Source organism: Neofelis nebulosa, chromosome 1, assembly GCF_028018385.1.
Source record: "Neofelis nebulosa isolate mNeoNeb1 chromosome 1, mNeoNeb1.pri, whole genome shotgun sequence".
Taxonomy (NCBI): domain Eukaryota; kingdom Metazoa; phylum Chordata; class Mammalia; order Carnivora; family Felidae; genus Neofelis; species Neofelis nebulosa.
Genome location: NC_080782.1, coordinates 63,982,691 through 64,009,978, shown reverse-complemented (window position 1 = coordinate 64,009,978; position 27,288 = coordinate 63,982,691). Strand labels below are relative to the sequence as shown.

Sequence of the window (27,288 nt, the reverse complement as noted above, 5' to 3'; positions counted from 1 at the left end):
CGGTAAGAGATATGGTCGGGATCTCTGCTTTTGAGGTCAGCTGCATACCCCAGCCCTCTGACATCACTCTCACCAGTGAGCGGCCTTTCCAGAAATAGCTGGTCTGCTGGGTGAGAACTGACAGTAAAGAAGGCAGAAAACCGAAATGCTTTCTTTTTCCTGGGAAAATATTCCCAATGTTGGCCCAGGCAGACCTTTCCAGGGAAACCGAAGAAGCTGCGGTATTGGCTATGGCAAGGATAACATTCTCCTCTTTCTCCTTACCAGTAGAACTCCTGTATTAGTGGTCTCCCTGCCCAATATATTTCCCAGCCTCCCTTGCTTTAGGGGGTGGCCAATAAGCTAAAAGTAGAAGACATCAGGTGGGCCTTCTGGTAGTTTTCTGTTTGTTTCTTTTTAAAGTGCTGACTCATCTGAGGGCTGCACTCTCTTGCACTTCTCCTGTCCTTTCCATGCTTGGAATGTAGCCATAATGGCTGGAGCTGTGGCAACATTTTACGGCCATGCGATGACCTTGATGATGGGAACTACGTTCTAAGGCAGCAGGACACAGATAGAAGGAGCCTTGGCTCCTTGGAGGGGACGACCAGGGAGCCAGCCCTTGACTATCTGCATCAGAACTGCTTTTATACAAGAGAAAAATAAATCCTTATCTTCTTTAAGCCCCTATTATCTGGGTTTTCTGTTACAGGTAGCTGATACTAGTCCTAAGTGATATGCTCACATTCTCAGTAAGATATTTAACAAGCAGGATTTGGAGATTTCATTTTTAAATTGCCAGGACTCCAGACTCTCAGACATTCTCCCTTATGCCTTTCTTAGTTGAAAAGTTATCAGTATGTTCTCCAGAGGAGAGGGGGACTAAAATTTCTTGAGCACCTCCTTTCCCCCATGCACTGTACTCAACTCATGTGTACTCACTTCACAGGGCACTTGTGAGACGGGATTTTCATCCCATTTTACAGATGAGGAATGGAGGTTCCAACAGATTACATCACTGTCCAGGGAACACAGGGAGGCTTTGAACCCAGATCTATTTGGCCTCACAGCCCATGGTTGTTCTGTTGCTTCCCCACTGCCTCCTGGGTCTAGAACTCTGAGGAGGTGGGGGCCATTCTGAGGGCCCTGGATCAGGGGGCCCAGCCCTCACCCTAATCTTCAACTTCAGCCACTGACCGAAGTCTTCTCCACTGCAAGGTGACTAAAGCAGACGGCCTGTTTACTGGCCATCTGGCCTTCATCTCTGTGATTCTCTGTTCCTCTTTAAGGACCCTCTTAAAGGACACAGGCCCTCCTTGGTTTCAGTAAAGGACCCTCATTCTTAAGCCAACACATTCCCAACCTGTCAGGCAAGCCTGACAAAGAAAAGGCCAGAACAGCAGGGATTTCTGGTAGCAACACAAGTCTATTTCTAACCTCAGATTACAGCGCCCAAAGGGATTACCTGTTCTAAGCAAAAACAGTCCCCCCCACCCCACCCCCCGGCAGAAATGCAATCAGGGCAGCCTGACTCCACAGCAGGCTCCAAATACTCTCCACTGAAACTTGCTTTATCCTGCTTGAAACTCCTCTGTCTGTCCCAGGAGAGACTTGAAATATACTCTTTCTAGGAGCTGGTGGAAAATTAACCCACATTAGGAGAAAGCTAGGTGGTGCTGAATTGGGGACAGGAAGGTCCATTTGAAAGGAAAAAAATGTTCTTTGTAACCAGGACAAGGCTAAGCATGCCTTCTCTCTATTGGTCCAAATCTATGCCAGCCTCCCACTGGCATCCGTAGGTGTGCTGAGAACAAGCTATGGATTTCTATAGAGACTGTCACCATGGCACTTGGGGCCTTATTCTGCTATTTTTAGAGGGAAAATAATCAAAAGGTCAAAGGAAGAAAATCTACCATAGGGATTTTCAGACTACAAATATTTATTAATGCTTCGGTGTGTGCCTGGCGCAACATTAGGTGCTGTCCATAGCAAGATGGGCTGGGAGAATTAACCTGTGTTGCAACCCCCGTGAGTTCAGTGCAAGGCTAGGTACTGACAGTCCATGATCTGATCTCTCTCGAAACAGCCCTGAAAGGGCAACCGCGTAATCCCTGTTTTGTCAATTGGGGGGAAAAATGACATTTAAGTAACTTGCCCAAGAGCATATGCGGGAGCACAGTACTGGATCAAGCCAAATCTTATTTGGAAGCAGAGGGTACGCACTGGGGGGACTCTGAATGGAAAGGCCTACAAGGTCCGTTCACAGGGATGTGGAGTGGGTTAGGGAGCCGACAGAGGCACCGAGGCAGCTGATACTGGTACAGACAACATCTCTAACTTCCTCTGTTAGAGGAGCTTTGCCTGAGGAGCAAGGAAAGGGAATTGTGTTACCAGCTCAGCGGGGACCACAGACGAGAAAGGGGCCCCGGGCTTGGAGCACGCAAGAGTTGGGCAGAGAGCGGATGGTGGGGGGTGGCAAATGGAGTTCACAGGCACAGATTCACCTACTGACCACACCTGCGTCATGCTCTCCGTCTGCTCCCTGGGTGGTGCTGAGCCCCAACGAGTACCTGAGAGTGGAAGGGGGACGCTTCTGTGTAGAAATTGGCAATTACTGCACTAAGTCTGTGTAACCACCACCAAACCCAGTGGCTTACGCTAGCGAGCATTTTTTTTTTTCTTGCTCATGAATCTGAAGATAAATCGTGCTCCTGCTGGGGCTGCCTGGGCTCGGCTCCAGGCTGCAGGTTGAGTTGGGTCTACGCCATGAGCTCCTCACCCCTGGTGGACCAGGGGACATTTTTCTCTGTCAGATAACAGGAGTACAGAAGACTGACCCACACAAGCACATCTAGAGCCTCTGCTCACCACATACCCACCCACGTCCCACCGGTCAGTGTGAGACTCTCGGCCAAGTTCAACAACAGTGCCACGGGGAGATAACCTCTAGCCAGCCACTCTGCCGAAAAGCACCGCAAACCCAGGAGGTAAAGGTATAATCCTGTTATGTGGGAATGAAGAATTAAAAGCAGCATTCCAATCTACCATATTCCTCAAAGGAGAATAAATAAATATGTTAATATCAAAAGAGGCATAGATGCAAGTTAAAAACAATCCACGTTCATAGGCCATGTCCATAGGCTGTATGAAACCATAGAAGTTTCATACAACATTCATTTGGACAAGCTGCACAAGTCTGAGGCAGATAAGATCATGTTTGTTGGGTTCCTTACTGTCCTTGGGTCAAGAATCAAAGAATGTTGGTCAGTGAGATGGTGGAGACCTGGAGGGGGGTGGGGCAGGTCTTCAATGGAGACGTCAGGACTCTGAACTCAACAGCATATGTCACGATGATCAAATTCAGGGGAACTACAGAGTTAGGGGTCATCGCCCAACTCTGGGTCCTTACACATTTGGAACCCCAAAATATTGTGAATGGCACGTATAAGAGACTAACTCCAATCCCATGATGTTCACAGGGGTAGCTGTAGGTCTTGCCCACTGGGGCTCAAAACTTGATCACATGGGCACAAGACCAGGGGATTTCACTTAGTTCTGTACTTTTAAGTATAGCCCTTCTCTGAGCTTCTGTCGCCTCATCCTCAAAATAAGACCTGCCTTGGAGAAGTATGGTGGAAGTTCAAGGCATACCCATGCGTGAACTGAGCCTGGAATCTAGGAGGTGCTCAGCGCGCATTAGTGCCTGCACATCCTTGCCTCAGTAGCCGCAGGGATTCACCTAGGGATCCTAGTTGACTGAATGATCATGCTGCGTTGGGTGTGTCCAACTGGAAAGTGGATGGGGCAAGCACTCAGTGTGTAAGGTGAGGAGGCCACTCCTCCCTGCACTTCAGCCCTCCTCTGCAGTGGTTCATCAGCTATCCTGCTACCAGGGGGACTTTGATAAAGGGTCACACATCCAGTAAGAGTCACAGGAAAGGGAGGAGATATCCTTTCCAACAAGAATGTTGAAGGAATAGGGGATCTTGAGGAAGGAGACAGTCATGTTGCCAAACATTTCTGGGAGTGGCGTTGAAAGGAGTGACTGCTATTTTGGGGAGTGTTGTTCACAGTGCTGGATCCAACACTGGAGACTGTTGGATGCAAATGGCGGGCTGGAGATTTGGGCTCAGAGTTGGGACTTTGAACCCATTGCCTGAATTTGGAACGCGCTGCCTTATTGCAGGGGTTTGGGTCAGACACACCTTATTCAAATCCTGGCTTAGCTGCTTACTCCCTGTGTGACCTTGGGCAAATATTTCTACTTCTCTGGGCCTCTGCCTGGGTCAGAGTTTTGAGCACATAAAATGCTAAGGAAGGGGTAACAACAGATGACAAAGATTCTGCCTGCCAATAAAAATCACTGCTCTATCCAGAATGAGAGACGAGGCAGAAGCCAATATGAGGGGAAATATTAACCCTCCCTTGGCACCCTGGGAAAATGAGACAATTTGAGGGTCATTGTTTTTGCCTACTGCCCTGTAAACTGGCAGGCTTCAGGGACAGAAAAGGGGTGAGGGCACTCTTTGCCTGTTCGAGCTATCCCTCCAGGACCTAGCATTAGACTTGAAACAATGGCAGCCTTTGATCAATATTAGAAAGAAAGAAGGAGGGAGGGAGGGAGGAACGAAGGAGAATATTCTATGTGCTAAGCACGCCTCCCTTACAGCATCTAATCTTCCCAAGTACTGATAAATTGGGAATCACCATCCCTTATTTTCGGGATGATAACTAAGGAGAACTGAGCTTAGCAAATCACCTTTTGCAATTATGAAACCCCGGGCAAGTTACTTAACTTCTCTGTGCCTCAGTTTCCTTATCTGAAAAGTGGAGGTGACAAACAATAGCATCTAACTCATAGATTTGTCATGCGGGTCCTTTGTCTGGCATACAATAAGCCCTGATGAAATGCAAGCTATCATACCATGTTGTTGCAAAGGGCAGCTCTGGGGCTCAAAGACAGGTCTCTGATTAGAAGATTCTTTCTACTATAACCTGCACATCTACGAACAAAGATTTAAATGCTTCCGTCCCTGTTATCAATGCCTGAAATATAAATTAATTTTCAGCTCTCTTCCTTCTCTCTAAGTTGAGGCCTGAGCACAATTTTGATAAGCCACACATGTGAAAGTTGCTCTAAGCTGGATTTTCTTGGAGGGTGCTGAAAATGTAGCAGAGAGCCGAGGGGGGAAATAACTCGCAAAAAATAGTGCCAAAGCAATAAATGCTGATTGTGGGACTCACGATGATGACAATCTATCGGCGTCCATGAATATTTGATCAGATCAGCTTCCGGGAGTGAGGCCTGGAATTTTCAGGCAGGCTGTGGTTTGGGCTTGCAAGTAATGTACACACAGGAAGGAAACTGACTCCCACACCCGGGCATCCCTCCCACCTGAAACTTCTGCTGTGCCAACCTGAAGCAGTGGTGGGTCAACCAAAGGGACCAAGGGATGAGGAGGAGTGGGGGGTGCTGCTCACCAGCTGCCACCTCCCCCCTAGAGTGTCTCAAAGGGCCAGTGGTTCCCCAGGGCACTGATCTGAGATGATGCTATGAACACAGGCCAAAAGCCACTTTGCCTACTAGGAAAGAGCTGGAATAGTGTCAGCCAATCTCCAAGCCCCAAGCTATCCTTCAGCTTCCTGGGAGAAGGTCTGGGAGCAGCTGACTGACTGGCACAAAGTGGGGCTTCTCGAAGCAGATCTGGCTATACTTGGGTGATACCTACTTAAGCAGTTGAGGGAGGTCAGGCTTCAGCTTTCTGGAAACCCCAAGGTGAGGGCCTATTGGTGCTACTTGAAACTTCACTTAAAAGGAAGTACCTGGGGCACCTGGGTGGCTCGGTTTGTTAAGCATCCGCCTTCGGCTCAGGTCATGCTCTCACGGTTTGTGAGTTCAAGCCCCACGTTGAGTCCCACTTCAGGCTCCATGCTGACATTGTGGAGCCTGCTTGGGATTTGTTCTCTCTCTCTCTCTCTCCCCCTGTCTCTTTGCCTGTCCCCTGCTTGTGTGCTCTCTCTCTTTCTCAAAAATAAATAAATAAATAAAAAACAAAAAAGGAAGTACCTGGTTTGATCTCTATCTGCCGCTTGCCAGCTCTGGGATGTAATCCAATCACTGAAGCCTCTGTGAACCACGGTTTCCTCATCTCTAATGTGAGGATACAAAAAACAAACAAACAAAAAAACAAAAACAAAAAACCCAGTTCGTGCATTTATTATGGGACACGAATGGGACCAGTCACGCAAAACATTTTGCACAGTGCTTGGCCCACATGAAGTGCTTAACAAACATGAGCTGCTTTTGACATTTCTTGTCACGGCTGCTGCTCAGCGTGTGTTCTTTGGAAACAGAATGATGTGTCATATTGGCCGAGGTCATCTTTGTTAGACCTGAGTGGAACAATGAGATAGTCTAGTGCCCAAACATTTCTTGGCGTCTGAGACTTGGGAACCCAGATAAGCAGTTCTTCTAGGTCACACAGGGAGCTGGCAGCAGAGGTGAGCCTGAATGCAGGCCTTCTGGTCTCTTCCTCGCTGCATGACCCAATGCACAAAGTGTTCTCCCATGTATCTGTCTCCATCATGCCAGGCTGCCACCACCCCAAATTTGGAGCCACACACGGAGCAAAGATCACTGGGTCCAGGCCACCTTGTCTCTTTTGCCATTGTCCTCTCTTGCTGTGCATTCTGGGAAGCTTCTCCGAGCTCTGGGAAGCTTGGCGGCAGTCTTCTGACAGGTTTTTGGGTTTTTTTTTTTAAACATTTATTCATTTTTGAGAGACACAGCATGAGCAGGGGAAGGGCAGAGAGAGAGAGAGAGACAGACAGACACACACACAGAATCCGAAGCAGGTTCCAGGCTCTGTGCTGATAGCAGAGAGCCTGATGCGGGACTCGAACTCACGGACCACGAGATCATGACCTGAGCCGAAGTCTGACGCCCAACTGACTGAGCCACCCAGGTGCCCTCAGTTTTTTTTTTTTTTTTTTTTTTTTTTTTTTATTGTCTACAGGAAATCAGCACAGGTAACCTCTCCAAGATTTCAGTTTGCCCTTACATTTCAGCCCCCAACCTCAATAATACCTCTGTTCTTTGTTCCCTCCATTTCAGAGGACAGCTGGAGAAATGAACCCACCTACAGGTTCTTTTCATGGAAGTGAAAGCAAATGCTCACGGCACAGGGGCTTTCCCCTCACAAGGGAGCGGAAAGGAAGAGTGGGGTTGGTAAAAATCATGCCCCAGGCACTGAGCTTGATGCTGAAACGTGGAGGTCACCTGTGTTGTTATGAATGCTATTTTTTTCCATAAACCTGAATTGAACTGTAGGCCAGACAAAACAACGTGTGGCCTAAAAGTAAAACAAAACACCTAAGACTTAAGCCATGAGATGCATGGTGGCAGTAAGGGGGCGGGGGGGGGGGGGCGTGCAGCAGGTATAGGCTTTGAACCCACACAGACCTGAGTTCAAGTTCCAGTTCTGCCGCGCATGAGCCCTGACACCCTGAACACGTCCCTGGACCTCGGTCTTCTCATCTGTAAAATAGGGATCATACTGCCCCACCAAAAAGGCCCTTTGTCAGCCGTTAAAGAGACAACGTATGAAAAGTACCCAACACAGAAGGTGCACAGTCAATATGAGCTTCCATCAAGTGTGGCCATCACCATGGACTGACTTCCCCCCAGTGGTATTTGGGGGGATCCCAGGATGGTTCTGATGCTGGGAGGAGACTTGAAAATTCACTCAATCTCTAAACTTCATTTTCCAGAGGAACAGACGAAGGTAACTTAAAATGGAGGTAGAAAACAAGCTGGAAATGCCCCCAGAAGTCTGTTCTCGAGTTCCTCCAGGGCCAGGACTGCTCACTCAAGGGGCCAGCGGTGGACAGGCAGCAGGATCAGGAGTTTTGAGACTTAGGTACAAGGCCTGGGTCCACAACCTAGACCCCAGTGACGTCAGCACCACAGCCAATGATGCCGGTTTCCACCTGAGGAGTCTGGGCCGAACCAACCAGGGGCTGCTTGGTCCTGTCTTCAAGGCTGTGGATGGATGAACTGATCAGCATTAGGTGTGCTCAGGTCTGTGCTTAGAGAATACTATCCGGAACGACAGAGCTGCTAACCTCATCTGTGTCCCAAACATTTGCTCATTTGGCCCCAGTAGCCACAGGAGGCAGGAGCCATCACCTCCCCTCCTTTGAAGCTTAGGGAGGTGAAATAACCCGCTCAAGGTCACACAGCTGCTACATGGAAGGAAGAGGGGGGCCGTGACCCCAGTCTGTCTGTCAGACTCCCGATTTCTGTGTTCTTGATCACAAGGCTGCTCTGGGCACGCCCGGGGCCTGGTGGGCCCTTCGCGAGTGGCCCCCACAACCAGCAGCAACGAGTTGTCTAGAACAGAGAGGACAGCTCTGCTACCTCTCTGAAACACAGACTTTTGTCCCCAAGCTATTTGGGCCACAGCAGACTGCCCTCACCAACGCCTCTGAGTTCCGAGCAGGATGGGGGAGCCAGAGAGAGGATGGGCGGGCTTCTTGCCTCCTGCTTTAGTAGCTTGGCCTACACAACAAAGTACCGCAGACTGGGTGGCCGAAATGACAGGCATTTATTTCCTCACAGTCTGGAGGCTGGAAGTCCAAGATCAAGGTGCTGGCAGGGTTGGTTTCCTCTGAGGCCTCGGTCCTTGGCTTGTGGACGGCCATCTCCTCTCTGTGTGCACCTGGGTGTTTATTTCCTCTCTGTGTAGGGACATCAGTCATACTGGACGAGGACCGCCCAATATGACCTCATTCTAACTGAGCCGCCTCTCTCCAAATACAGTCCCATTCTGAAGTAGTGGGGGCTGGGACTTCCACATATGGATTTAGGGGGAATATGATTCAGCCCATAATCTTTCCGCTGGCTGTGAGGGGTCAGGGTACCTTTCCGGGCCTCAGACTCTCGCCTGCCTCCCAGTGACAGACGCCTCTGAGCTCAGGGCTCCCGGCAGCATCAGTGGCTGTTCGCAGACAGGCAGGGCCTGCTGTAGTGCCGTCTCCTCCAAGAGGCCTCTTCTGACCACCTTGTCTTAGGAAGAAACCCGTTCCCCCCACACGCACGATCTCATCACCTAAACGTACGTGTTACTCGCTTGCTTGTTTCTTGTCCATCTCTCCCGCTAAAAGGCCACATCCATGAAGACAGGAACTTAGGTTGTCCCAGCTGGATCCCAAGCTCTTTAAAATGCACCTAGGCCTAGGCCGGGAGATGGGGGAGGGGCAGGGGGAATGAAAAGGTGGAGCACAAGAGATTTGGGGAGCAGTGAAACTATTCCGTGTGATGCTATAATGGTGGATACATGTCGTTATGCATTTGTTCAAACGCATAGAATGTACCACACAAAGATGGATAAACTATGAACCTTAGGTAACAATATGAATGTTAGCTCGTCAACTGTAGCAAATGTGCCTCACTAGGCAGGATGTTAATAAGAGGAGAAATGGGGGCGCCTGGGTGGCTCATCGGTTAAGTTTCTGACTTTAGCTCAGGTCATGATCTCACGGTTTTTGAGTTCAAGCCCCACATCGGGCTCTGTGCTGACAGCTTGGAGCCTGGAGCTTGCTTCGGATTCTGTGTCTCCCTCTCTCTGTTATTCCCCTGCTCATGCTCTCTCTCTCTCTCTCTGTCTCTAAAATTAAAAAAAAAAAATTAATTTTTTTTTAAATAATAGGAGAAATGGAAGGGATGGAATTGGGGGTATATGAGAACTCTCTGATGCTTTTTTCTTTTTTAATTTTTTTAACATTTACTTATTTTTGAGAGACAGAGACAGAATGCGAGTGGGTTAGGGACAGAGAGAGAGGGAGACACAGAATCCGAAGCAGGCTCCAGGCTCTGAGCTGTCAGCACAGAGCCTGACGTGGGGCTCGAACTCATGAACTGTGAGATCATGACCTGAGCCGAAGTCGGATGCTCAACCGGCTGAGCCACCCAGGCGCCCCCGATGCTTTTTTTTTTTTTAAAGTTTATTAATTTTTGTGTGAGAGAGAGCACAGTGTGCATGCCGAAGTACATGGGGGCAGGGAAGGGGCAGAAAGGGAAGGAGAGAGAAAGAGCACGAGTGGGGGAGAGAGACAGAGAGAAAGGGAGAGGGAGAATCCCAAGCAGGCTCCACACTGTCAGCGGAGAGCCCGACGCAGAGCTCAAACTCACAAACAATGAGATCATGACCTGAGCCAGAATCGAGAGTCAGACACTTGACCAACTGAGCCACCCAGGTGCCCCAGAGAACTCTCTGATACTTCCCATTTGTTTTTCTGCAAACCTAAAACTGCTCAAGAAATAAAGTCTATTCTCTTAAACAACTGAGAACCAACTGAGGGTTGCTGGGGGGTGGGAGGGAGTGGAGGGTGGGTGATGGGCATTGAGGAGGGCACCTTTTGGGATGAGCCCTGGGTGTTGTATGGAGACCAATTTGACAGTAAATTTCATATTTAAAAAAAAATTTTTTAAGTGAAAAAAAAAAAAAAGAAATACAGTCTGTTAATTAAAAAAAGAAACAAACACCTGGCAGGTGCCCAGTACCTCTTTGCCAATGACCGAGAGAATCAACCGGTCAGACTCGATTTCTGAGGTTTTCTCCATACCTGGCACAGCAATCTAAAAAGCCTACATGAGGCAACAAGGCACAGACCCTCAGAAAGGGTGACAGAGCTAGCAGGAAACACACGAGGTCAGTGGTAATTAAGTGTTCATTCTAAAGCTCCTGTCAACTGCTGTGTCGTTGGTCACCTGCAGACAGACAGTTCCCCTGCCCACCTGAGCCGGCAGCAATGCCTTGCAGTCAATTAAAGCAAGAGCAACTTCCAACCAGTGAAAGACCGGAGTGAGTGGGGGGTTCCCTCAGTATGACATTCAAGAGTGTGAGCCGCACAGTTGCCCAGAGGTCCCCAGCAGGACGGAGCCCAGCTGCCCACGGCGGGAGCCTGTTCATCACACACACACCATTCAGTGCTTTCCCTCCCTTCCCTGTGTCACTTCCCCCACTCCCTCTCGAAGCTTCCTGGGGCCGCCGCTCAGATAAATCCTTGCCCCAACTCTTTGTCTCAGTGTCCGCCTCTGGGACAACCTAAACTAAGACCCTGTCCACTGCAAAACGTGCCCAGAGAAGGTATGCTATAAGTGGTAACTGCTGTTTTCATAAGTACTTTTAATGACAGGAATAACAGGAGTTATGATGGTGAATAAATAAGGCCCTGAGAGGGGAGATCTCTTGCCCAAGATCACTTGCAGAGGGGGGGTCCTAATCTAGGTCTGTACATACCTACTCACTCTGGGTTAAGATGCCTGCTGCCGATTTCCAGGGCCCCCAAGAAGAGACTGGAAGTCAGATGATAAGAACGCTGGGGTAATCCCAGAGAGCTTCCTGGAAAAATGTGCCCCTGGAACCTCAGTGGAAAAGCATAGATTCTGGAGCCAAAGCTTGGATCTGAGGTTGGATTCTGTGGCCCTGTGACTTTAACGACTCTGGGTCTCAGTACTGTCATTAGAAAATGGGAATAGTTGGGCCCATCTCACAAGATTGTTGCAAAGATTAAGAGAACAGGTTTCAGTGTGAGATAGCTGTGGGCTGGGTGCCAGCACTGTGATATAGAAGCTAAGAAAACATTTTAAATCTCTCGAATAATTCTTTCATCTGTAACCTGGAAATAAAAACAGTACTTACATAGAATTAAAGAAGACGGCACATGTAAGTTGCTTAGCAAGGCACACGAAATACAGTAAGTGCTCGCTGGATATCTGGCACTTTCAATCAAGATATTAGTGGCCGAGGGGTAAATCTGGGACACGTGATTTTGGAGAACAATGTGGCAGATCAAATTTCAAATGCCCTTACCTCTGGCTCAGCAACTCCACTTTCAGGAGTTCATCCCACGGATGTATCAAGATTGAGGTGAGAGGACGCCGATGGGAGCATCGCTACTAACAGCAAAACACCGGAGACAACTCAAATGCCCGTTGTCAGGGAACCGGTCATATTAATTGTAGCAAGACTCACAAAGAAATAGCATGTGGTTGTGGGATGGTGAAGTGTGTGTGTGTGTGTGTGTGTGTGTGTGTTCAGAAAGATGTCTGAAGCGGTGCCTGGGGGGTTCAGTCACTTAAGCGTCCAACTTTGGCTCAGGTCACGATCTCACAGTTTGGTTCGTAAGTTCAAGCCCCGCATCAGGATTGATGCTGTCAGCGCAGAACCTGCCTCAGATCCTCTGCCTCCTTCTCTCTCTGCTCCTTCCCTACTCACGGGTGTCTGCACCCACAATCTCTCTCTCAAAAATAAATAAATCGTTAAAAAAAAAATAACAAAGATGGCCACAATATAATAAGTGATAGAACTACGCAAATGGTGGAAGGCTCGGATATATTCATCCATCTTTGTTAAAAAAGAAAAAAAAAAGAAAAAAAAGGCATACCCACGTGCTTAAAAATATCCTAAAAGGATTTGCAAGGAACTATTACCAGCGATTACTGTACAGAGGTGGTTCTCAGCAGGGGTGATTTTGCCCCCAGGGACACCTGCCAAAATCTGGAGATGTTTCTGGTTGTCACAACTGGGAAGGTGGGGGGTGACGCCGGCATCTAGCAGAGGCCGAGGATGCTATCCCCGCATCCTATAGTGCCCAGCAGAGCTCCCCACCACAAAGAATCCTCTGGTCCCAAATGCCAATAGTGTTGAGATTCAGAAAACCTGCTCTGGAGGGAGAGACGAGGAACATGAGGAAGGAGACGTATTTTGAATAGCGTCGTATTCCTCCTCGAAGGCTTGAATGTGTTGCATTAATGGAAGAACAATGACGAGACCTGTCTGCTCTAAACTCTGAGCTGATGCCAGCACGGAGAGGGTGTCCTTTCCCCGAGGTTTGGTTTCCGCATCTGCAGAAACGGGCGTCCTGACGCCTGCTCTCAGGGCGGCTGCAAAGCTCCTTTGAGACATACCGTGCCGTGACAAGTGCCACCCGTGTTTCGGTAAGCTGTGGTCACCTTGCAGGGGCAGGTGGAAGCAGCTTCAGGGACACGCCTGGCGTGACTGAGGGCAGGGCCGGCCAGCACAGGCAGGAGACGGCCATCAGCAGCTTACACTCCGGGGCCACGGAACCCACAGCTGTCACAGGCGAGGCAAGGGTGGGGCTCCGCGGTGGCTCCCTGGAAAAACAGTCCAGCGGGCAACCTGCCAGCACCTGCTGCAGGAGCAAAGATGATAGGCACGTTCGACCCAGAACCGAGGGTTCCACAAGGAGGGGTGCCCAGCTGGTGACCGCGTATGGGCACCTGAGATCCTCCAGCTGCCCGTTCAGCAGAGCACGTCCAACAGTTTGGGAAAATGTCTTTTTCCCTAAATAGCTGACAATAAAAACCAAACATGGGGACAGTCACCGTTGACGTCGACGCATACATTTTACACCCAAGGACATAGGAACTATTGTTTCGCAGGTGGAAAAGAAGGTCAGAGAGGAGCGGTGAGATTCCCACAATCTCACGTATATTAATTTACACCCTGGCTGTCTGACTCCGAGTCACTGACCTGCTTGGGGGAGGGGGGGCACCGTTTTGCATTCCCTGCGTCCCTTCTGCCACAGGGTACTCTTTGGCCACTTCTCAGATGAGGGGCACTTCTGAAAAACACACCCTGAGTCTGAATAGCCATGTCCTTGCCTCAGAAAGAGGAGTCAGAAACTGAAATCAATTTAGTTTCCTGTGGCACTGAACCCGACTTTGCCGAGTCCCTGTCAGACAGGGCTGTGCCACATAGAATACCCGGGTGAACGTCCCAGGCCAAATGTGCCACACTTATACTAACCAATTGCATGTTGTTTATCTGAAATGCAAATTTAATTAGCTGTCCGGTATTTTCATTTGCTGCTTCTGACAACCCTCCTGTCAGAGCAAGGAGATTAACTGTTCCCTCCGTCTTAAGGAGCTGATCTCATCCGAGACAGTTTTGGCATTTGTGCTATCCATCTTCCTCCCTTACCAAGGGAGCTTCGAGACTGATGAAGGCCGAGGCGGTCACTGCCCCGGACAGTTACCCAAGCCGGCCGGGAGGGACTTTTCTGGAAGCTGTTTCACACAGGCACCATGGAGGCAAAGGGGTTGAGGGCAGAGGCTCATGTAGTATGTAGCCTTTGCAGACTGGCTTCTTTCATGCAGGAGTATGCAGCTCGGCCCCTCCATGTCTTTTCATGGCTTGACAGCTCCTTTCTTTTTAGCGTTTTCCTGTTGTGTGGATGTACCACAGTGTGTTTTGTTATTCACCTCCTGGAGGACATCTTGGTTGCTTCCAAGTTTTGGCAATTCTGCATAAAGCTGCAATACACATCGTTGTGTAGGTTTTCGTGTAGACACAGGTTTTCAACTCTTTTTGTGTAAATATCACGGAGGTGCACTGCTGTATCATACGGGAAGAGTATGTTCAGTTTTGTTAAGAAGCCACCAAACTGTTCTCTGAGGTGGCTGCACTATTTTGCATTCCCGCCAGCAATGAATGAGAGTTCCTTCTGCCCCCCATCCTTGTCCACGTTCGGTGTTGTCAGTGTCCCGGATTTTGGCCATTCTAATAGATGCACAGCGGTATCTCGTTCTTGCTTTAATTCACATTTCCTTGATGGTGTATGGGGTTGGAGTATCTTTTCACTTGCTTATTTGCAGTATATATATTTTTCTTAGGTGAGTTTCTGTTAAAGTCTTTGGCCCACTGTTTAACCGGGCTCTTTGTTTTCCTACTGCTGAGGTTTCAAGGGTTCTTTGCGTATTCTGAGTAACGATCTTGTATCAGATGTGTCTTCTGCAAATATTTTCTCCCTGTCTCTGACTTGTCTCCCAATTCTTTCATTTTCCTGAGTCCAGTTTAGCAATCATTTCTTTCATGGTCCTGTCTTTGGTGTTGTATCAGAAAAGCATCACCATACCCAAGGTCATGCAGGTTTTCTCCTCTGTTGTCTTCTAGGAGTTTGACAGCTTTGAGTTTTACATTTGGGTCTGTGATTCATTCTGCGTTCATTTTTGTGAAAGGCATTAGGTCTATATCTAGATTTTTTTTTTTTTGCATGTGGATGCCTGCCCAGGTTTTAGCACCATCTTTTTGAAAACAATCTTTCCTCCACTGTATTGTCTTTGCTCCTTTGTCAAAGATCGGTTGACTATATTTATGGGGGTCTATTTCTGGCCTCTCTCTTCTGTTTCATTGATCTATTTGTCTGTTCTTTTGCCAACACAACACTGTCTTGATGACTGTAGCTCTTTTTAGCTTTCAAGTAAGTCTTGAGGTCAGGTGGTGTCAATCCTCCAACTTTTTTCCCTTCAATATTATGTTCATATAAACTTCATCTTTTCATGGAAACTTTAAAATCTTTTGGTCAAAAAAAAAATTAAAAAAAAAAAAAAAGGAGGCGCCTGGGTGGCTCAGTCGGTTAGACGTCCGACTTGAGCTCAGGTCATGATCTCACGGTCCATGAGTTCGAGCCCTGCATTGGGCTCTGTGCTGTCAGTTCAGAGCCTGGAGCCTGCTTTGGATTCTGTGTCTCCCTCTCTCTCTGACCCTCCCCCACCCCACGCTCTGTCTCTCTCTCTCTCAAAAAAATGAATAAACGTTAAAAAAATTTTTTTAAATAAATAAAACCTTTTTTGCCAATACCCACAAAATAACTCTCTGGGATTCTGATTGGGGTTGCATTGAATCTATAGATCAAATTGGGAAGAACTAACATTTTGACAATATTGAGTTTTCCTATCAGTGGATATATATTTAGTTCTTTGATTTCACTCATCGGAGTTTTGAAGTTTTCCTCATGTAAATCTTATACATATTTTGTTAGATTTATACCCAAGTTATTTCATTTTGGGGGATGCTAATGTAAATGGTATTGTATTTTTAACTCCAAATTTCACGTTTATTTTTAATATACAGGAAAGCAATTGACTTAAAAAAAACTTTTTAATGTTTATTTATTTTTGACAGTGAGCGGGGGAGGGGCAGAGAGAGAGGGAGACACAGAATCCGAAGCAGACTCCAGGCTCTGAGCGGTCAGCACAGAGCCCGACGCGGGGCTAAACTCACAAACTGTGAGATCATGACCTGAGCCTAAGTCTGATGCTCAAATGACTGAGCCACCCCAGGTGCCCTGCAATTGACTTTCATACATTAACCCAGTACCCTGCAATTTTCCTGCAAATGCTTATTAATTCCAAGATGGATGCTCTTTCCGAAAGAGACGTTACATATTGTATGGCCTCCAGGGTCCCCAAACCCAGTTAGGGTCCTGCCTGAAAAGGAAGCATGTCCTCCGTTTGGGAGCTCAGCGGTTAAGCATCAGCTACGTGCCCCGCCATGAGCACACGGAACCCTCACATCAACACCCTGGGCCTGGCTTCATTGTGAACACTTCACAAATGAGTAAACAGAGTTTCAAAGTGGTGAAAAACGCCCCCAAGTCACACAGCTGGGAAGGCACAGTGAAAGGATGTGAACCCAGGCTGAGCTTCCTTCTTGCTGTGAGCACAGTGCTCCCAGGGCTTATGGGAAGAATAGAGTGGGCTCCCTGAGGGTCCTGCTAGCCTGAGCACTGGGGAAGGGGCTCTCCCTTCACAGGGAGCTGGGGCCCTACCTGGGCCAAAGCAATAGGGGATTCTAGGAGCACAAGTGAAAGTTTCAGAGTTATCTACAACAACTAAAAATATCGTGAGGCACAAATTTTGTGCCAGGCAAGGTTGCTAAGAGACTTCATGAGCATCATTTCCTTTCACCCTCACAGCAAGCCTGTGAGGCCAGTTTGATTACGAACTGCGTTTTGAAGAGGACAGAACCAAGGCTCAAAGAAATGATGTGGGTGCCCAGGAGCACCCCATGGGACGTAAAGCCCAGTCTTCTGAGAGAAGGGAGGAGGCTAGAGAGTCAGGGGAGAGACAGTTCTGGGCTACTGTGTAGGTAAATCGGGGACTGATGTGTTACAGTTTCCTATGGCTGCTGTACTAAATTACCATGAACATAGTGACTTAAGCCAACCCACACGTATTATCTTATAGTTCTGGAGGTCAGAAATCCAAACTGGGTCTCACTGGGCTAAAGCCGAGGTAGTGGTTAGGTTGTGTGCCTTCTGGAGGCTTTAGGGAATATGTTCCCTCGCCTTTTCTAGAAGTCACCTCTATCCCTTGGCTTATGGCCCCTCTCTCCAACTCCAAAGCCAGGAGCATAGCATCGACTGATCTCTTTCTGATTCTCACCTTCTGCCTCCCTCTTCCACCTTTTAAGGACCCTTGTAGTTCACTGGGCCCACCTGGATAATGCGGGATTGCCTCCCAATCTCAAGATCCCTAACCTTATCACATCTGTAAAATCCTGTTTGCTATGTAAAGCAACATATTCACCAGTTTCAAGAACTAAGACATGGACACACATTTGGAGGGAGCATTGCCTGGCTACAACTTCCTTGGCCTGCTGTGGACTTTGCCTCTGTTCTGGAGGTCAGGGGTGAAGTCACTGGGCTGGAGTTGGGGGTAGGAGTGAGGCCGGACTGATGGGCAAAGGGAGACCATGAAGACAGGTGTCCCTGAAGCGGGGCCACAGGATAGTCCTTCCTGAGGTGTGTCTGGCCAAGAGTCTGAGAAGAGCACTCTGGGTGCAACCATCCTCTGAGGAAGGGGTGACTCCCGCCCACTGAGCCATGCCAGGGGCCACACATTTGGGCACAGCCAATCACAGGAGTGTCATCCGGGTCTGCATCATTGGGTGGGAGGAGGGAGGAGCTCAGACCCTTCCTCTTCTTCCTGAGCACACAGCTGGACTACATTTCCCAGCATCCTCTGTAGTTAGGTGTGGCCAAAAGACTGAGTCGGGCCAATGGAATGCGAGTGAGGTGATGTTGCTGACTCAGCCCCTTTAAGACTTCCCACACACAGTCCTGCTCCTCTATGATGAGAGGAGACTCAAAAAGACCTAGCAGACGATCCTGACAAAAGGAACTGGAGACTCTGAATGACTGCATGAAGCAGAGTCCCATCTGCCTTGAGTGGACTGCGACATGAGCCAGAAACAGACCTGCATTAGTTTAAGTCACTAAGATTTGGGGTTGTTAACACTCATGGGCCTACCTTGACTAATATGCCGAATAACCACTTCATACTATAGGCATTGACTTAAATGTCACTTTGTCTTTTGGGCTGAATTCCTGGTTGTCCTATATGCCTGGAGGTGGGACAGAAAGGCAACCACAAGGCATGCCTGGGGCTTGGCCTGGATTAAGACCAGATAAAGGCAGATAGGCATTCACACTGAATACTGCACTTGGCCATAATATCTTGGGGTCTATAGCCAAATTCCTTGAAAGGTTTACCTGGTATTTGTAGCAGGAGGGATTTCCCCAAAGGAAGCCCACAAGTCCGGTAACAGTGGCTGAACTATGCTACCAGATGCCTTTCCTATAATCACATCCTTTGTGATGTGATTATAAAGGCCACAGCTATCCTACAAAAACTGGCTTTTTTTGAGGCTTGTTGTATGTTGACTGCCAGAATTAATCAATCATGAATTAACTTATTTATCCACCTAACTTTTACAGAGCTCCCTCTCTACAACAGACCCTGGGGAGGACACTGAGACTATAGAGAGTGATACCCAGCAACTGCCCTCATACGGCCTACAGCCAAAATGGGGAATCGGGTACAATTATAATCCAATGTGCTGAACGCTAGAATTAGAAGGGGAGGCTTTTGACACGGGGCTGTGGAGCCCAGAGGAAGGATCCTAAAGCTTACCTGAGGGGTCTGATCTATAACCTTCATACCTATTCAGGCCCAAGGAGTTTTGGCCCACTCATTCACTCACTCACTCATTCATTCATTCATTCATTCACCTAGACCCTTCCCCCCCATGCTGTGCCAGGCCCTGTACTAAGCCCTGGGGGTACAACCTGGAGCAGGAGAAACCCAGTTATGGCCTCCCAGGGCTGAGCGTCTAAAAGGAGAGGCAGACCGTAAACACAGTTGCAGATGAGACCGTTCAGTGGGGACGAGTGCTGTGTAGACAGTAAAATGAGAGGCTGAAAGCGCGGTGTGGGTGGCATCCTTACATGGGATGGCAGGGAAGGCCTCTGAGGAGATGAATTTACAACGTAGTCAGAGAGATGAGAAAGGGCACAGCCTGCAGGGCTGGGAAGAATGGAGTGGTGCAGAGGGTGCCTGGGGGACCATGTGGACCAGGACGTGAGGGGCTCCTGTGAGGGGGGAGGCACGGTCAGGCCCAGGCCCTCATGGCCCCCACCCATACCGAGGGGTTCAGAGTTCACTCCAGCAACAGTTGTTGTCTCCTTACCCAGGGGCCTCTTGGGAACATTCCAGCCCACAGAGAGCTGTGAGTAAAGTCAAGGCTCTCGTCGCTCCGGGTGGGGCTGGGCACACGTTCCTAGTTCCTGCCGTCACTGGTTAAGGAGTGTGGCCTTCCGCAGAGGACAGCAGCCATGACCTGGTCCCCACCCTCTGTCCTTCGCCTGGGGAATGGCATCCTTAGCGGGGCCTCTGACATTCTTTAGATCATATGTTTCTTCTCCCAGCCCCAGGCCTGGGTGCCTTATGAAGGCTTTGGTGCCATAGCAGAGAAAGGCTGGGAGACCAGTGTGAGGTCCTTCAGCAGGTCCCTGGGGCAGATGGCTCTCGAATTCAGCCTTCTTCCGTTTCTGGCCATAGTCCACCCTCAGTAGTCTCTCCAGGCAGGGTGTGTACTTCCTTCTACTGCTAAGCTCTTAGCCCAGCCTGGGGTTGAGTAAAGCAAAATGTGGTTAAAAAAAAAAAAAAAAAAAAAAAAAGGCAAGGTTTTCTAAGGTTTTCTCTGACCTCTCTGTAGTTTTCTTTTATTAATGTCTTATGTTCCCTTTTCTGTAATCATCCATCCATCATTCCTCTGTTCTGTCATTCATCCACTTGACTAAAGAATTACAAAGTACCTACTCTGTGATTACCAGGGAGAACAAATGGAGATCCTGTGTTCCACCAGCTCACAGCCTCACCAAGGGGCCAGGGCAGAGTGGGGAGCAGTTATGACAGTCATCATCCAGTGTGATGGGATTGTACCAAAAGCATAACAGATTCATGTAGGAATACAAAGGAGAAAACGACTAACTACTTGGGGAGTCAGGGAAGGCTTCACAGAGGAGGTGATATTTGAGCTGGGCCTTGGAATATCAATAGGAGTCTGCTAAGCAAGTCGTCTAGGCGATTAGTGTTCCGGGTAGAGGAACTTGCCTGTGCAAAAGCACAGCCACGTGCAAGGCCTATTTAGGGAGGAAACAGGAAGGAACCAAGCTCAAAAATACAATAATAGCTATGATTCATTGTTCGGAGTGATGTACATCCACGCATTTGCATCCATCTAATCATCACAACGAGCTGCAGAAGTATCATTTTCCCCATTTTATGGATGGAGAATCTGAGACTCGGAGCAGTGAAGTCATTTGCCAAAGGTACCCTCCACTCCTCTGGTTGAGGCTGAGATGTCAGGCTAAGGACAGTCATGCCCAGGCACGCCAAGGAACCCTAATTTGTTCCAGCACCTGCAAGGAGGTGACCGGGCAGTTTGATGGAGGATGTTCTAGAATTTTCTTCTACAACCCTTTTCCTTGTCCTCCCTGTCAGGACTGATGTCTTGGGTCCTGGCACAGCAGGAGCGTCCTCCATAATCCCCTCTTCATCCACCCACATCTCACAGGACTTGTGTCCGCTGACCTTGAGTTCGGAAGGGCTGTTGGAAGAACAGCCATTGCCTTGCTTCCAAGGATGTCCCCGCGCACACCCAGGAGGCCTCATCGACAAGCAAAGACCCACAGAGGCAAGGGAGCCGGGGGTGCTGACAGGCACGTTCTCCAAAGTCAGGCAGCAGTCTAATTACAGGCCGACTGCTTAATGACAGGTGTGCTGGCTGGGACAAGGAGGGGCTCTGGGGTAGAGGGGCCTGCAGGAGGGCTCCGGTGGGGCCACCAGCTCAGCGTCTCGCTGGCTCCAGACCACACGCGTTGGCCCTAGAGCAGGGAAAGGGAAGATGGTAAAGAGAACTGTGCCCAGTACTGGCCATCGGCCAGGTGCTAACCTGGGACTTTTTACCTCTGCTCTCTCACGCAATCCTGCAATCCTCTCAACTGCCTGGAGAAATAGGTATAATTCACTCCGTTTTACAGAGGAGAAAATGAAAGCTTCCAGAAGTGAAGCAGACTGCTCCAAGTCCAGACAGCTAAGAATGGTAGAATGAGGATCCCAACTTAGGTCAGGGTGAAGTCAAAAGGCTGTTTCCTTCCCAGGGGGGACATGAAGAAACAGGTGGGTCTGTTCTAGAGCTGGGAGAGCCTGTGAGGAACAGAGGGCAACTGTGAAGAATCCGGACGGGGCTTGGCCTTGGGCTGGCTAGGGGGCAGCCCCCCATCCCCGAGTAATGAATCGGGACAGGGGCCCGAGGCATCATTCCGGATGACAGCGGAGGCTGACTGGTTTGGGGATATCAGGCTTACAAATTTGGAGCTCTTATATTTTGCCTCTTTCTTTGTTTTCTTCCTTGCTTTTCTTTGGGGGTATAAATCCCTAGGAAAGCAAACCACCCCTGCCCCCGAACCAGGCGGCATCTGAAGCCACCTCCCTCTGACAATCCTCTGAAAATCTCCCCTGAGTGGGTCTCCTCCTTGGAAGGTCCAGGTGGTTCCTCAGGAAGACAGCCATGCTTTTCCCCTGCAGTTTCGGGCCCGTTAAGAGAGATTTCAATAGTCAGAGACTTGGCTGCATCCGTGTGGGCCAAGGAGCTATGACTAACCTCCGTGAGCGAATGCCGGGCCCCCGTGGCACGCGGCATTCCCAGCCCCTCTCAGCAGCATCACCTGCTCCTGACTCACCGCGGGCCCTGTGGCTGCAGCTGCTGTCCTGTGCTCACACCGCGGTCCCCAAGCTCTGGCTGGAATTCGGGCCTCCACCCAGCAGGACTCTCCAGAGCATGTTCTGAGCCTGTGTGAAGGCTCACGATAAAGCTTTCTGCTTGAGAAGTGCCCCTGCACGACCAGACTGCCCCTTCCTATGTCCGAGACGCTCTTCTGCATATTCCTGTGACCCGGCAGGGTGGGCAAAGTTTGGAACCAATAGACTGAGTTTCGAATCCCGGCTTTGCAACTTAGCCGTAGGGCCTTGGGTATCTGATCTCACCTCCAGGGAGCATGGGTTTCCTTGCGTGTAAATTGGGGCTGATAATTGCCGCCCCCCCCCCACATTTGTCTGTAACAGTGCTGCAAAGCTGTGTAAAAGCCAGGGCTCTGGAAGATGGGGTCCTGACTGAACTCCTGGCCCCACCAGCACTGCCATCTTGGGTGCCTTCCTTGGCCTTGCTGAGCCCAAGTCTCCCATAAAACTGGAATAATGATACTATCCACTTCACAAGGTTGTGGTGAATGTCAGGTGAGGTGATCCAAATGCCCCTCAAAGTGCTCCCTCGGCCACTCTCAGCTCTTCACTGAGCGTGCTCTCAGGGCCCATCCGGACGCAAAGACCCTGAAGATGCCCAAGCTACTGACCTTTGACTCTTTTTTAGGAACAGCACCCATTCAGTCACAGGTAGTTTTCTTTCATCATCCAGGAATCAGAAAAGATGGCATCATGTTAGGGCAAAAGAGCTCTCTTCCCCAAACGGGACAGTAGCTAGGGAAACAGGCTGATGGGGTGGGGCTGTCTGTCAGTATCATGGATACTGGCACTGGAGTTGAACTCACTGATGACTCTATCAATGTCTTCACCCCCTCTGGGGTGGCTGGTCAGGCAACAGTGAGCCTCCCCTTCCACCCAGAGGGCTTGTTTAACTGTACCAGCAGATTAGCTGTAGGATGTCCCCCAGCCCCCAGAAAAACAGGATGTGGTATTGGGAGCCTGGGAGAAGGTTAGTGTTAGAAGAGACTGGAAGGGCCTCGTGTGTTCTGTTGTCAGAGGCTCGAATCATATCTTGTCAGCCCTGTGGCCGATTTGCCTCACTGCGAAGGCAGAAGCAGCTGGCATTGCCATGACAACCAGGCCGCATCAACTTCCAAATCGCCCCTGAATTTTCTGTAACAATGGCAGAGCCGCTGAAAACATGTTTGGGAAGTGAGAGCCATGAACAGAAGATTACACCCAGGAACTGCAGGGAGCTGAAAAGGAGGGGCAGTCATGTTTCCTACCTTTTTGCTTAACCAGAAGGCAGCAAGAAGACAAGGGCTCAACCCAAACTCAGGCGGAGGGAAAGCAATGTTACTATGGCTTACCCATGTGAAAATATAAAGAATGGGGATTACTGTTCTGTTGAAATCACACGTGCCGTTATCTGTCGTGCCCTGGGTCAGACGGTGGAAATGAGAAGCTAAGGAGATGAGAAGAAAGCTAGGACTTGGTTATCAGTGGGATGGAAGCACCTGGAATCCAGATTGGAGAGGACTTCATGGAAGGGAGGTCTTCAGTAGATTTTCCAGATTCCCAGAGAGTTCATCAGCACTAGGTGCCTGAGTTAGGAAGACGGCTCCATGCCTATCACCTCATCTACCTCACGGAGGTCCTGGTTTCTCCTTGCCATTCCATACTCAGCCATATGATTAACTTTAATGTTTCAGTTAGTCACGTTAATAAATGTAAGAAGGAACAGGTGAAATTAATTTTAATCATACGCTCTACTGAATCCAATCTGTGTAAAATATTATCATTTCAACATGTAATCAATAGACAAATTGTTAATGAAGCATGTTATATTCTTTTTTCTCGCGAGGTGTTAGAACTCCGGTGCGTCTTTTATCCTGACAGCACATCTCAGTTCAGACCAGCACGTGCCAAGTACTCAGTAGGCACGTGCCTAACACACCAGACATCGTGGTCCTAGTATTGGAAATGGAGGCTTGGCCACATGATAAGCTTTGCCCCGCAGGTCGCCTAGCTCACGCACTTCAGAGTTTGGAATCCAATCCAAGAATGTGATCCTGGGAAGCGGTTTGAATGCCGTGGGGATGGTCTTGGTAGGGAGGTCTGCTCCAGCGGGGTTTCCTGATGTCTCTGACATTTTGGTCAGGATGAGTCTTTGTTGTGGGAGACTATGCCGGGCATTGTAGGATGTTTTACAACATTCCTGGTCCCACTAGATGCCGTTACCATCCCCTGAATGTGACAACCAAAAATATCTCAAGACATCACCAAGATATCTCCTGGGGGGCAAACTCATTCCCATTTGAGAACCACCATGGTAAAGTAAGACAGAGAAGCGTGGGTGAAGGTATAGTATTGGCTTATGTAACCAAACGAGGTAAGCAAAAGGCTGGGGTAAGTCTGGGTCTCAGGGAAAAGTGGAATCTGCTACTGAAATATCACCAGAACATTCTGTCCTTATCTCTCATCATTGTTTCTCTAGCCAGGAAGAGAAGAGCTCTAGGAGACAAGAGCCAGGGAAACTCTCAGGCCCCAAACTCACATGTCTTCACTTTACCACAGAGAAGGACTCTCTGCCCCTTACTTTTTTTTTTACTTCCAAATTCCCAGGGCAGGTCTCTGAAGGGCCCAACCTGGGTCACATGGTCACTCCTGGCCTGGAGGAGGGTCGGATTCCTAGGTCAGGTGGGAAGAGCAGAGGAGCAGTGGGTAAAGAGCTGGGGAGATAGAAATGGCTGTCCCCTTCAGGACAGCATGATGTCCAGGAGCCAGGATTGAGAGAGACGACTGTGTGGAGAACAATGCTACGATCACTTCCCTCCTCAGAAAACACAAGTGCAGTGGGTGACATGGAATGGTCAGGGCCTGAAGCCCAGGATGAGACTAGTAACAGAATACCGATCTTCTCTTCACTAAACTTTGAGCTGTTGGACATTAGGAATTTTTTTTTTTTTTTCCTTTGATATTCTCCTTAACCTAGAGCAGAGCACTGGGCAGATAATAGATGCCATAGTTAATTTTATGTGTCAACTTGGTGGGTGTTTTTGGAGGGGGTTAACATTTAAATCAGTGAACTGTGGGTAAAACAGATTGCCCTTTATAATGGGTGAGCCTCATTGAATCAGTCGAAGGCTGCCTTCCAAGCAAGAGGGAATTCTTCAGAAGACTGCCTTTGGAATTCACCTGCACCACTGGCTTTCCTGCGTCTTCAGTCTGCCAGCCCATACTGCAGGGTTTGGACTTGCCAGCCAATTCCTTATAATAAATTTCTTTCTTTCTGTCTCTCTGAACACGCACAATTGCACACACACACACACACACACACACACACTACACCACACAGATAGATGTACATGCCTACACATCCTACTGGTTTTGTTTCTCTGGTGAACTCTGACTAATACAAAGGTTTTCATTAGCTGCTTCTTGAATATATAGGAGAAAAATGAATTTGTTTTCTGCAAGAGTCAGGAATAAATGCAGTGTTTAAAGAAGGAATGTGGCAAAGTCAAGGTGGCATTTGATGAGAGTCTTCCTTGTCATGAGACATCTGAGCCACTGGAATGTTGAACAGAGGAGGAGGTGGCTTTAAATAAGCCCTAAGTTGAGTGCGGGGTGGGCCACGCTAGGTCCCAGCTGGGCTGGCCGCAGGGGAGGGAGAAGGGCGGACTCTCACAGTGGTAACAGGACCAACTGCACTTGGCTGCGGATGGTGGGGAGATCAGGAGACGAGCTGGTCAGCTAAATGGCCAGGCTGGCGCCCTGGGGAGCACGAATGGGAGTGGCCGTGGTTGGTGACAGGAAAGACAAGAAGGTTCTGGCACACAGTGATGAGTTCATAATGGGACCCTGCTTGATTGTACTTAGTTGTCGGGAGTCAAGGGGGGAATGGGCCAGACACGTTGAGGAACGCGGAACCCTAAATAAGAGGGGCCCCATCGGGAGCTCTGAGAGTAGACGAGCTCCCCAATGAGAAGGACAGAGCCTGCAACAGATCTCTGGGGACCGGGCCTGGGGTGACAAGAAGCCAACAAGGGAAAGGAAAGAGGCCTGGCTGGCAATACCAGGCAAGTCCTGCCAACGAGCAGAGGCTCATTCCTGAGAACCCCTTCTTAGGCGACACAGGTGCAGCGAGATGAGCCTGAGCTCCCTCACACCCCACTGGGTGACCTTGGGCATGACTTCACTTCTCTAAGCCAAGTTTCCTCATCTGTAAGTTATGGGTAGTAATTGCCACCCCACAGAGTTACTGTAAAGATCAGATGGGATTATAATTGTTAAGTAGCAGGCACATAATAGGTGTTTAATAAACCTCCTGGACTGCCTGTTGGCAGGTGTCTAGTCTGAGCACGCAGCCCATACTGTCCTGTCTACAGGGAAGCGCATACCAGCCTTTTCCGCGTAGTCACTCACTCCCCCCACACACCTCTGGGTGGCACGAGTATTATCCCATTTTTGCAGATGTGGAAACTGAGGCTCAGAGACCTACCCAAAGGCCCACAGCTCTGAAGTGCTGGAGCTGAATTTCAGCGCCAGGCTGCCGAATTTCAGAGCCCGCTCGGCCACCCTGTGAGATTCCGCACCCAGACCGTGAGCTCCTTGAGGGCAGGGAAGGCTTCCCTGAGAATCTAGCACTGTACCTGCCATGGTAAGAGTGAGAGAGGCTCTGCAGGGAATTCACACGGGGCACCGGAAAAGAGCAGGACTCAGCACCCCCTTGGGGCCCTCGATGCAGCTTCTTCTCCTAGCACTCGGGGGCCGTGCCTGGAACTACAACTGTCAGAGAGACATGACACATACGAGAGGCAGAGAGTACTATGGGAGACAGATGGCCAGATCTACCTGGGGCCAGGGGCTGGGCTCTGAATGTTGAACCCATCGCATACTAACTTAGGGGACCCTGGTTACAGAACACACTGGGCTCAGTTACAGATAAAAGGCAGACCATGAAAATACAAGCCACACAGGGCTGGGTAATAGAGGCGGGGCCTCCTACACAGTCAGTGCTGAACGAATGTTCCTCATTTTAAGGTGAAGCCTAGAAATGAAGGACAACAGCTGCCACTTGTCAGGCATCTGACATGTTCCAGGCCCTGTCTGCATTATATTCACGGACCACACCACCTGCCTGGGGCGGAGGGAGGGGGGGCAGGAGTTCTTACTCCTTATTACTGACGAATGGGGAAGCTAAGGGACAGAGAGGGCAAGGGAGTGCCCCAGCGCACACAGCTGAATGACAAAGCCGACATGCTGTTTTCTGACTCAAAACGCCACACCCTCTCCTGTCCTCAATATATCACAGAATGTTGAAGGGGCACACAGACCTGTTTGCCAGATGGTAGAGAGCACAAACAAGGTCAGAGGAAGAGGTGGAGGAG

The 27,288-nt window shown here is 49.3% G+C and overlaps 1 long non-coding RNA gene across 16 annotated transcripts in view; it reads right to left on the bottom strand.

Moving 5' to 3' along the window:
- The window catches only part of LOC131508526 (uncharacterized), a 384,833-nt gene that overhangs the window by 8,405 nt on the left and 349,140 nt on the right, over positions 1–27,288 (bottom strand). For 15 of the 16 annotated variants that reach the window (XR_009260054.1, XR_009260048.1, XR_009260056.1 and 12 more), the window contains one exon: positions 20,124–20,274. The exons of the other annotated variant lie outside the window; for it this stretch is intronic. This is a non-coding gene — a long non-coding RNA (uncharacterized LOC131508526). The remainder of the gene's footprint in view (positions 1–20,123; positions 20,275–27,288) is intronic. 16 annotated transcript variants of the gene reach the window in all.